This window comes from Hemiscyllium ocellatum, chromosome 3 (assembly GCF_020745735.1).
Source record: "Hemiscyllium ocellatum isolate sHemOce1 chromosome 3, sHemOce1.pat.X.cur, whole genome shotgun sequence".
Classification (NCBI taxonomy): Eukaryota; Metazoa; Chordata; class Chondrichthyes; order Orectolobiformes; family Hemiscylliidae; genus Hemiscyllium; species Hemiscyllium ocellatum.
In genome coordinates, this window is record NC_083403.1 from 135,649,119 (window position 1) to 135,661,887 (window position 12,769).

The window sequence follows — 12,769 nt, forward strand, 5'->3', positions numbered from 1 at the left end:
AAAAATAGGGAGGTGCAAGTTCATACCTATTGCACCCTAATGTAAATCAGTGGTCATGATGCATTTTATATCAGCAAATGTTATTGCAGCTGTCACTATCTTGTTTAAAAAGTTGCTTTTTTTTGCCAGTCTTTCATTGTGTGACTCTTGCTACCACCAAAGTAGATGCCATATGTATATTCAAGCTTTAGGAACTGTGGCCTTGTGAATTCTCTTGATGTTTCAAAGGTGAAGGTCTTTGGAAGTTTCATTCACCTGATAATCAGTTCTCCATGCATATGATTTTGGGTTGACGACTGAGCTCCATCGAGGCAATGTGACCCACCTAATGCAGTTGGATTTTTGGAAGTTCAGCGTCAATGCTGGTGATGTTGGCTATTTTCAGTGTTTGTGACGGGTTCTGCAGTAGAACTCAAAATAAGCTGTGGAAGCATTGCTAATGGGAGGGTGCAATAGAAGGTGCACAGGACCTATGGCACACAAGAGAGTGATAAGGACAATGGCATTATACACGCTCAGTTTGGTTTGCACTCAATGGCAGTGCCCCACACTCATTTTGAGAGGTACACTAAATATTCTGTTTGCACTAAAAGACCTAATATCCACTTATTTGCATATTGTGGCATCAAACGAAATGACACTCCCCATGTGGGTAAATTGCTTGTCAGCATTCAGCCTGGATTGCTAAATGGCGGTGTTTGGTGGTCTATATTCAACTTGGAGTGTAGGGTGATATGGGACTTCAGTTTCCTTTCATCTAATTTCCGGTCCAAAATTTTATGTCACCTCATCTGCATTGCAGGTTGGACTGACTGTTGGTTTAGGAAAGCACGTTCATCAGTAAAAAAGAAGTTTGCGATGTACCTGTGACACTTAAGAACAGGCCTCTTTCAGTCAGGAATCATACCTTTTCTCTCTCCTTAAAGGTTTCTGTTGCCTGCTGCAGTTTTGTGCTGAAAACGATTATGATAAATTTGGGGCTAAAACACATTCCTGCTTCACACCACTGGGAATTCGGGAAGGACTTGAGTTCATCACCGGGCTGGACTGATGGTACTGATTTTCATGAAACTGCTTCAGCCTGGCCACTAACTTATCTAGGCATCCATAGTTTTCATGGATTTTCCAAAATCTGTCTCCATTCATTGGTTCAAATGTCTTGGTGAGTTCCATGCAAGTAATGTACAGGCTTTTATTTAGCACACAACACTTTTCTTGTATTTGTCTGAGTGCAAGTACAATGGCTGCCTCCATTTATGCTGAAACTGCACTGACCTTAAGTTCACACTATGTAATGTTAGTGTTGGATTGCCGAGTGCACCCATAATAAAATTCCCTCTTTTATGCATTTCAAGAGGACTCAGCCAATTAATTTAACAGGTTAACATCTCAATTAAGATAGTCGGTTAATAAATTCCCAACAAAAAATATTAATGGGCTTGTAAAGAATAATTATAGTGCGACTTCAAGTCTTCCGCAATTAAGATAAAGGAAGACCTGAAAAGCAGACGTCTTTGTTCTGAGAATGTCAATAATTTTATCCTAAAGTCCTTACAGTCTGTAAAAAATCTGAATAATTTCCTAATGCGTGATGCTAGGAAGCAAATTCTGCATAGACATTAGAACACAAAAATGTAATGGTATGGAATTCTATATCTTAATACTTAGGGAATAAATTTATTGGCAAGATTTGCTTTTTGAATGAAACAATAATAACTGTACAAATAGATAATTAACAAGACAATGCATTGGCTTTACAATTTGCAGGCATTATTTATAGGAACTCACTACACATGCATTCATAGTGAAAATATATTAAAGGCATGGAGTTCTTTAACTCAGAGTTTGGATTAGAGATCAATATTTTACGAGACTTCTATCATCTGTAATGGATACAGCATTATCCCCAACGTTCACACTACCTCCTGGGTTACTATTGCCACTTATTAATTCCTTGTTGAGCTGATAGTCAGAACCAGCCAGCAAATTGTACAGGTACAAAACTGACCATATCAATTATTTTGCTGCACTCTGGTTAGTTAACTCTACCAACAGCTGTAAACACACATTCTATTTATCTTTATCATATCAAAATGAACTTCTAGTGAATCATACTGTTGGTGTATTCAATATAAACATTTTATATGACACAACACTGCACCATGTTGTACAGACAGATTCGAGTCAAGAGTGTGGTTTCTTGGGGAGCCCAATAATACTTACATTGTATTTATTTTTCATATTATTGACAATTAACTATCATTTCCTTTTAAATTTCCAACATTTTCTTGCTGCTCCAGCAAGCGTTATATTGAATACACCAACAGTATGATTCACTAGAAGTTCATTTTGACATGATAAACATAAATAGAATGTGTGTTTACAGCTGTTGCTAGAGTTAACTAACCAGAGTGCAGAACACTTTGTTTCATGTTTCACTTCAGTTGTAGACAGCTGACTTCATTGTGGTTGTGAACTTCCACAGCTCTCAGTCTGTAAAATTGTGAAATCTTCAAATATCCATGTAAAACGCTAAGACTTTTTATTGATTTCCAGGTACTGTCTCTGAAGGCAGCAGCCACCTATGACTCAATTACTTGGACACTAACTTATGACAGCCATTGATTTATTGTGAGAAAGATTCTTTTTGCTCCCAGACCAATTACAGCAAAATTCAATCATTTCCAGGCCTTAAGATTGCATAGATTTTCCTGCTTTATCCTATCAACTTGTGAATTTTCTGTATTACTGTTTTCAACCCAGGAGATCTTGAAAACTTTGCAATAGTCTCTGAAGTAAATTCAGGAAAAACATACCCAATTTGAAGTTATAGTCTCAACAGTCATTGCCTACCTGAATTTATATTTCAGGATCAACGGTACATTCCAATATTGTAGCACATGTTTCTGTATTTTTTTATATTCTTGGAATGTAGATATTGATTTTTAGGCTGGTATTTATGGTCCATCCTGACTTCCTCTTGTTAAAGTGGTGGTGGGTTTTCTTGTTGAACATAGCAATACAGTTGTTTGCTGTAGATATTCCCAGATTGCTGTTGGGTAGAGTTCCAGGAGTTTGGCTAAAGTATTGAAGGAAGAGAGTTGTCAGTGGACCTAAGATTGTGTATGAGCTAAGAAGCCTTCACAAATTTTACCTTTGCATCTTTAGTTAGTACACATTGTAACCATCCTGCCAAAATGTTGAAGGGGGTGGATGTTTATTTTGGTGGATGATGTGCTGATCAAACAGACTGCTTTGTCCTTTGGATGATGTTCAGCTTGTAGATTGTTGTTGCAGCTGTACATATCCAAGTAAATGGAGGATATTCCATCACATTCCTGACCTGTGCCATTTCAATGGCAGAGATCATCAAGGGGGTTTTGGACTCTCCCTTAAATGAGGAGATCATTGCCTGGGACTAAGTGACAACTAACATTTGTGCAACTCATCAGCAGTGGTTGTAATTCATGACAATTATGCATAACAACCAGCATTACTGAGGTCACCTTTCTTGATAGCTACTTGTTCCATGAATTCAGTCACTGCTCTCAAACTCTTGGTCAATACAATAAGTTATTTTTGTGTGTTTTACAATGTGTATATCTAACTCTTTTTCAAAACATAGTATGCATTTTGCATTGGTGAATATTTAGAAATCACCTAATGATAAAACATCAGGAAATTTGTAGATAAAGCGAAAGGTCTAAATGTCTTTGAATAACTGAAAAGGCTCATAACAAATTGTACAGTTCTAATTGTACAGTTGTGATTGAGATATAGAAATAATTTTGTTAAAAGTTGATTTCAACAAAAAGAGCAAGCTAAGTTTATGCATAATGTCAAGTTCTTAGAAAGGACAAATGAGTAACTGGGTATCACAAATAGAATTCAAAATTTAAAATTGTACAACAGCATATACATCAGAATGAAAATTCGAAAGTATCATAATAAAATGTAAAGTAAACCCCATTAATAAAGTGAACTTACATTGGTTTTATTATTTTTTGCTAGATTTATTAACTATAGTGCTATGCAACTCATTTGAAAACGTGAGTTAATCTTGATTCTCTACTTCACTTCCAAGTTTGGTGTGATGGTTAGGACGAGATTCACTGAAACTATTCATCTCAAAGAGAATTGAGGCAAACATGGCTAATCTTTTCCATAGTGTTCAATATCCTTTTCATGGAATCCTGGTGATACCATGGGGCATTGATTCATTGGGGTTTTCAGGTTTATCATGTAGGTGATAATTGGGCAGTGCAGTTCAGCCTCCTTAATCAAATCATTTATTTTCTTTTGTGAACTAAATGAAATGGAAATGGGTGGATTATCTGACCTATTTAATTTGGATACAGCCCAGCTGGGAATGTTGAGCACTTCTTCTGGATGGTCTGTTTGTGAACTTCCAAAGGAATTGCAGCATTTCTTTATCCAGCTGATGATGTGTTGCTGGTTGACTCACCTAGAATCCTGGGTGCTTCTTGATATTTAGCTCAACATTGACCCTCCATATCCTGTTAGATAGTTCATAGTGTGGCAATGTGGCTTTGTGCATGTCTCAAAAGGAATTGTTGAGATTTCTGAAAGTAGATTTGAGGAGTATTTGTCCCAATTGTCAGTTCTTAACAATACCTGGCTTAAATGAAGATTTGAGGAGAGTGTATGCACTTTGCATCATGAAAACAAATCATAGTTTTCGGGACTTCTCAGTCACTTACTTTAGTTTGGATTGGCCTGGCACCTGCAGGATGTTTGAACAAATATTTCAAAGACAATGATTAATGGCTTAATATTCTAATGATCATTGGCACGTACTGCTGTTACAGCAGCTTTGTTCATTTGAACTTAGCAGAGGTTATTGCCACATAAGGCTGGCATATTGTAGTCAACAAGCATTGCCTTAGTCCATCTGTGGAAAAATCGAAGAACCATATGTGTATAACACATAAATGCTCAGTTCAGGTCACAAGGGATTATGATTGTTATAGCCCCAGGTTACACCGTCATGCAGGTAGATATAAGGCAAGCATGAGTCACCTCCCATAAGATTAAGTTGCTCAGACCACTTACTGGGGGATCTGAGCTAATTAACTCAACAAATATCCATGGTAGTCTTGAATTTGTGACACTAATATTTCATTAATAGCTCATAATCAAATTTTACAATGCCCTCTGACACCGATGTGACCAAATAGTTTTGACTTGACTTCATTGCAGTGTTTGCAGTCTGTCCTTATTGGTGATTGTCCATAAAGAACAGTAAGGAATTGGGAGAATTAACATCCTGTTAAGCCAAAATGAATTTACAAATTGAATACAATCGGAGCAAAATTATTTATTCTGTTATAAAATTAATCAGAAAATGCAGTGACATTAATTTGGAATTAAATAAGCCTGTTAAGTACATATTCTTGTGAGTAAAGAAGCAAACACTAGATGGAGACATCAAAAGCATTTGGACCAGCTTGGTATCTTCTCCATAGCACATTTTGAGAAATATTAATATGTATTTCTGAATACCTTTTTACACTTCTCATTGTCACATTAAGAGAGGAATAGCATTGTTTTGTTTTATAAATTTCAAAGGTTATGCTGTAATTACTAACAAGGGCACAGTCAGAAAGCCATATGCAGTCTTTAGGCCAACTTACTAATTTAAATATTGTTATCTAGTAGTGTATTAAAATGGAAATGGCATTAATGTCTATTTAATGTAAAACATTCTTTTGTTTAAAGTGATCCATTAGAGGTGAAAAAAAATCATAAACATGCATTGTTCATGAAGTGTATCATTCTGATAATATTGTAGACATGCTCAAAATTGCTATTGGTGTGTTTTTGTAGCAACAAATTATCAAAGATGCTTGCTAAAAATGAATAACTTTATCACTGCTTGTATGTGTGAAAGTAATTAATTATTTGTATTAAAAAGACATTGTTTTTAATTTTAGAAATGTGTGAAAGGAGGTGTTCTATTTTATGATGTTAGCCAATGGATAAGCATTGGTACTGAGCAATTGGCTAATTGCTTTGACCCATATGGAGATGATAATGTTTATGGTCCTAATTTGGCTAATGGATGCAAACCCAATCTCCAGCATCAAATTGTCATTCCCTTGTGTGTGTTCATTGGCTAAAGTATATTTTTGCTATACCAGGTCACTTGCTGATTTCATCTGCTTTTGCTCTGGCACTCTTGTTGACCAGTTGGTAATGGCTTAAGAATGGTCAGCATCATACAAAAGTTATATCGCATCATAGGTTTGGCTGTGTTATCCCAACCAGAAGACGAGGAGTAGATCAGTCTGTGTGAAGTGGAATGTTTGCTCAAATGTTTTCTGTTATATTACACCTCAACAATGCATATATCAACTAACTCCTTAGTCCAACCCTTCAGATGATTATCAGTTAACCTGCTGTATATTCACTGGTTTGTTGTATATTTCGTATATCGGATTTACCTCAAAGTAATGCAGAAATAACACTAGTTGTATGACTGCAATAGGTTTATTTACAGTTTGTTCAGACAATCCTTTCTCACTGTGTTGAATTGCTCAATGCCACCATTTGATTCTAGTCAATGTCAGATCGTGATGAATTCTGTAATTAGCTAAGAAGTCCGTGAACTGGGTTGGAAACAAACTGCGATTCATTTTCATTAGAGATAATCTCTGGCAAATGCTAATTTGTAAACAATTTGTCCAGAGTGTTGAAAATAAATGGTGGTTATGATATTTGTCATTGCCAGTTTCCGCCCATTTGCAATTTACTTCATGAACTATCAACACAATAGGCTATAAAAATAAAGTGCTGTTGATATTGGACATTTGAAATACAAACAGTCAACTCTGGAGAAATTCAACTGATCTGTCTGTATCTGTGGAGAAAGAAATAGAATTAATGTTTCAAGTCTGATATAACTCTTCTTCGGAACTGAAATAGGTTGGAAAAGGAGGGAAAAGGAGAAAGTGGAACTGATGGTGAGGGTACCCAGAGCAAAAGATAAAGAGAGTGATAATTATAGTAGATGGACAATGTTGATGATAGATGATGAGTAGGTATTAACGGTCAATATTAATAACATGAAATAAGTTAGTGCTGCTGAGAATAAAAGCATGCAAACAAGACATGGGTGATAAATGATGGATGGGGTGTGTAACAAAAGATGAAGCATAATTATCCAGGTTGGAAATTGTTGAACTCAATGTCAAGTCCGGAAGGCTGTAAAATGTCTAAGTGGATAACGAGGTGCTAGTCCTTTAACAGGAGCAAATTACTGCAGATACCGAGATGCTGCCTGACCCGCTGTGATCTCCAGCATTTGTTGTTTTCAGTGATATTCCTCCAGCTTGGGTTAGACTTTGCTGAAACACTGCAACAAGGCTAAGATAGACATGTTAGCATGGGGGCAAGATGTTGTACTGAAATAACAAGTGACTGCAAGTTCTGTGTCAGTTAGTAGACAGAGGGGAGGTTTCTATGAATTGGTTCACCCAGTCTCTGTTCGTTCTTCACAATGTAGATATTGTGGTCAGTAAATGCAGAAGGCTAGGTTGAAAAATGTACAGTTAAGTTGCTGCTGCACCTGCAAAGTGTGTTTGGAGTCTTGGACAGTGAGGAGGGAGGAGGTAGAAGGCATGTGTTAAACCTTCAGGGATTGCATGGGAAAATGCTCTGGGGTTGGTGAAGAGGGTTTGGAATTGGACCAGGGTGTTCTCAAATGAAGCATTCCTATTGAATGCTGACAGAGGAGGAATAATTTATTTTCACTGTCTCACCTCATTGTCCCCCAACAACACTCAGTCTGCTGTTACCTTTATGCCAAGCTTCACAACCAGGACTGCCCTGGCAGACCCATCATCTCAGCCTATTCCTGTTCTGTTGATCTTATTTATCGTCTCTGTGACCCCCTTGTCCACTGCCCTTCAATCTCAACACATCTTCACCTTCCCATTCAATTGCAGAAGGTGTATAATTTGTCCTTTTACCACAACCCTCCTCACTGTCCAACATACCTTGTATCTCTTTCACTCTATTCTAACGTATCTGATGCTCTCAGTGTGGTCCCTTCATCTTTGGCAAGACCAAAAGCAAACAATTGCAGCTGGCCATCTTGCTGAGCTCTGTCTGTAAGAATGATTCATAATTCCCGACATTTGTCATTTCGGTGTATCGTCTACCTCTCTTACTAATATTTCTGTCCTAGACCTGCTGCAGTGATGTCCAATACAAGCTGGAGGAGCAGCATCTCATTTCCTGTTTGAGCATTTTACAGTGTCAGGACCCAGCACTCAGTTCAACGACTTCAGACCTGAGCTCTGTTCTCCATTTTTATTACTTTGTGGTGTTGTCATGGTTTTTTTGACCATGGGGGAATTGAGGGTTGTATGGTTTTACAGATTTTTCATTGAGTATACAGCTTGTAGCTTCTAATGAACCCACCCATAGCTAGCCAGCAGACTGCTTCACAGGATGGTATCATTTTGACAACATTCAGAAGTCATTCATGGGAAATATGCAATATTAATTGTTGTAGTGCTTTTGGGATAACTTCTTGAGTTCTGTGTGCTTTCCAGTTATCACCAAAGAATGCAAATTCATTGTGTACTTCACAGTATGCAACCAGCACTCCCTTCAATCCCTAAAACCATTCATCTTTCAATTACTGGCTTATTTTCTGAGGTGGTGTACTTATCAACAAATCTTTCCCCAACTCCTCCTGCACACCAAAATTCACAATCACATGGAAAATCACTGCAATCAAATAATCTTCAACACTGAAAGTTGCTTCATTAGCATAGACACTATCCACAAGACTTTAGCTAAACATATCAGTGACTTGATTGTGCGAACCTAGAAGATACAAGGCCTCCAAGTAATAGTGATGAAGGTGATCTGACCATTTGTGGATAAGTAAAGATTGATAACTTGATCATGATGTGTCTAATGATATGATCAGTACTTAATACTCAATGTAGACTTTCTACCAGTGATGAAACTGTACCAACATACATGATGGTTGAGGATGCTGACTAGTGCTTCCCACTTTCCTGGAGAGTACTTATATTGTAAACTTGAAGAGTGCTGCAGGAATTAAGAGAAAGTTGTGAAAAATAACAATGGTGACATTTTTGGCTCAAAAGTTGGCCCCAACAACGAGAGGTCCACAATCTGAACTGAGCGTTCCTTAAAAATGGTGCTTTTCCATTTTTGGTGGCACCCACATGCTTTGGCTCTGTCTCTTGGAAGAAATCCCACACGTTCAAGCTAATGATGTCCCCTTCTCCAACAAATAGCATATGTTTACAGAATGGACCAATTTTAAGCTAGAGTTGCACTTTTCCCTTCCCATGCTGTTATGACTTGGTAAGCATTTCCATAAAATATTTGACTGGGATGATACACCCATTGACGAGATTGCTGAGGTCTCCTCATCAATACACCTTGCATTTGAACAAGTAGAATTGTACCATTAAGGATGCATTTCTGTGAAACTTCTTTGTATCCAACCTGGTTAATTTGATTTGGGAACAAGGTCATGGCTCTTTTCAAGGTTAAACCATCATCCTCTGTCAGCAGGTATTTCCTAATTCATGGAATTGAAGTCTTCAACTAATTGGTTGCAATTTAGTTTCTTTGTGGTTGTGTTGCTGGTCAAAGCACAGCAGGCCAGGCAGCATCTCAGGAATAGGGAATTCGACGTTTCGAGCATAAGCCCTTCATCAGGACTATGCTCGAAACGTTGAATTCCCTATTCCTGAGATGCTGCCTGGCCTGCTGTGCTTTGACCAGCAACACATTTTCAGCTGTGATCTCCAGCATCTGCAGACCTCATTTTTTACTCTTTGTGGTTGTGCCAAACTCACATGTAGAAGTCAGTTGCCATGAAATTGCTACATAGTGTTTAATGGACTCACGATTTCCCTGAGACCTCTAGTAGAGCATACATTACTTAGTCATCACACTTCCTGTTATCCCAAAGTACTTTCTGGCACTAACCATTGTATCATATCTAGACATATCTCTGCTGCATCGATAGTTGTTGGCTTTCTGCTGGGACAATGTGTGAGTATTACAACATAAAAATTTGTGGAATTGTCTGTGGTGAAGAAAGTTGTCTGTGGTGAGGAAGGTTGTCTGTGGTGAGGAAGGTTGTCTGTGGTGAGGAACGTTGTCTGTGGTGAGGAACGTTGTCAAAGGATAAAGCATGATAGATTAGTTAGAAGGTTGGACAGAGAAATGGCAGATAGAGTTTAATCTGGACAAGTGTGAGAGGATGCATTGTGGGAGGTCAAATGCAAGAGGAAAGCATACAGTAAATGGCAGGAATCTTAAAAGTATTGATATATGGAGGGATCTTGGGGCCCAAGTCCATTGTTTCCTGAATATGGCAACACAAGTGGACAAGGAGGTATGGCATGCTTACATTCATTGGTTGGGGCATTGAGTGTAAAAGTTAGTCAGTCACATTGGTTTAGTGAGGCTACATTTGCAATATTGTCTGTAGTTCTGGTGACCACATAATAGGAGGCTTTGGAGAGGGTGCAAAAGAGATGTTGCCTGGAGTGGAGTGTATTAGCTTTTAGGAAGGGGGTTGAACAAACTTCACTAGTGCATTGGAGACTGAGGAGCAATCTGGTAGAATTATGTAAAATTATCAGAGGCAGATTGGGCGGATAGTTAGATTCTTTTCCCAGGGTAAAAATGGCAAATATTAGGGTGGGTATTATAGTGAGAGGGGAAAATATTCAAGGAGACATGTGAGGCAAAGTTTTTATACACTGGTGACAGGTACTTGGGACGTGCTGTCAGGGAAAATAGTAAAAGCATTGGGGAAGATCTCCTGGCAATGAAACTCAGTTAAAGTTGGTAAAGTTAAACTTCTCTCAGCTAGCTTTGTCACCAGTTTTGTTGTCTAATCGATGATTTGTTGAATATTTTATATGTCCGAATGCAAGGCAAAAATTATACTCGTTTTAAGTCTATCACAGTGGTTTAAAATATGTCAGCAATCACAGGATTTTTACACATCACCCTGGCTTCCCAAAGCTTCTGTTTACTTTAGCTCTCAGAAGCACCACTCAGGCTTGATCGATCAAACATTGTTTAGCTACATTAGTTTGTTGAAGAATCATAGATCAATAAAACCATTGAATATTACACATACCAAGGAAAGCAACAGCCTTAGTGCAGAAAATTACATGAAATCTATCAATGAGTAATGAATACAGAGACAATATAGATTTAGAAAAAACATCTCCAGATAGCCTAGTCAGGAATTAGTATCCCATGAAATGTTTGCAACACCTTATATTAGAGGATCCAGGGACCATGGTTTGAAAGTTTGAATTTTAATTGAAATGTAACACTGCAATGCTTACTATTAACATTTTCTAAGTGTTTCATTTTTTTATTCAACACTATATTGATCATTCTTGTTTAAAGTTGGTCATCATAGTTCTTAGTTTTGCAAAGTGTTAGCTGACTGCAATTGTGACACTAGCAGTGAGCTCATGAAACTGCATTTCCAGTGTCCTGTATACTTTGCTGTGTCTTTTCCAATGTTATGTTTTTTTTAAGGTATATATGTCACTTCTGCCTGTCATCATTAGATTTTAATGTTGCTTGGCACACACCTGCCATCACATTGTAGCAGCTATAATTGGACCTGTGAGCTACTGGTGACTGCTACCTTCCTGCTGCAACTTAATTCTTTCGGCTGACATTACATTCTCCCTTCATGCCCTCATGTCTTATTCCAGAATCACAGAATCATTACAATGCAGAAAGAGTCTATTGGGCCCATTGTGCCTATTCTGGTCGGTGCCATTAGGTCAAACCAACTGCCAACACAACACTAGTTATGGACCAGGTCAGACTCCCCTCAAAATATTTTAAGAAGGTAACCCAGACCCTATCCTTTTCTTATTTTAAAGGCGGATGGGAAGTGGGTGTTCCAGGTATGATGCAATTGGTCAAACCACTTGGCTTTAAGCAAAACACTACAGTTGAAACACAAGCAGAAGTAAGTAGAAATTAGAATAACAACTATCGGAAAACTTAACTGACCTGACATAGTAACTATTATGAATTAACTGTTCCAATACAGTAACATCCCACCAACACACCCCTTGGCAGAATGGTAAATTCAAACACCGATTCTCACAGGCAGGAGGGAGCAACTTCCAGAGAGAGAGAGAGTTCAGAAGAAGGTCAGAGGAATCCTTTACTGAAGCTTGCAACTCCTCTGGACTCTCACGTCTTAGTGACAGTGGAACCAAACCAGAAAAACCTGAATTGGGAGAACTGGCCCCTCCCCTTCCATTGTTAAACTGACACTTCGTCACCTCTGCCTTTATGACCTCTCTTCAGAGAAAAAGGACTAAATGACCTTCTTAAAGTGACAGCATTGTACACTACTTGCTGCATCCTTGCCCCAACTGGGACTGAAACCCAGACTGACAACATCAAATCTCTAATACTCCTCATTTCTATGTTCATGGCTGTTGTCTGGGATCAGCTTAAAACTCAAATGATTACAGTACTTTTAACATCAGTGCAATGATTTTAAAAACACTGCAAGTGCTTGAACAACATTCAACTTGTTTAGTGTAATGAGTGATACTGCAGCTTTTAGGACTGGAAATCAGGAAACTTTGAGACCAATCTGGTTATGAAGTTGGGAGTTAGACTGGTTCTTGAAAAGGCTTCTGTAGCAGGAATGTGGCTGGATCAATATTATTAAAAATAGATATTTTAATAATAA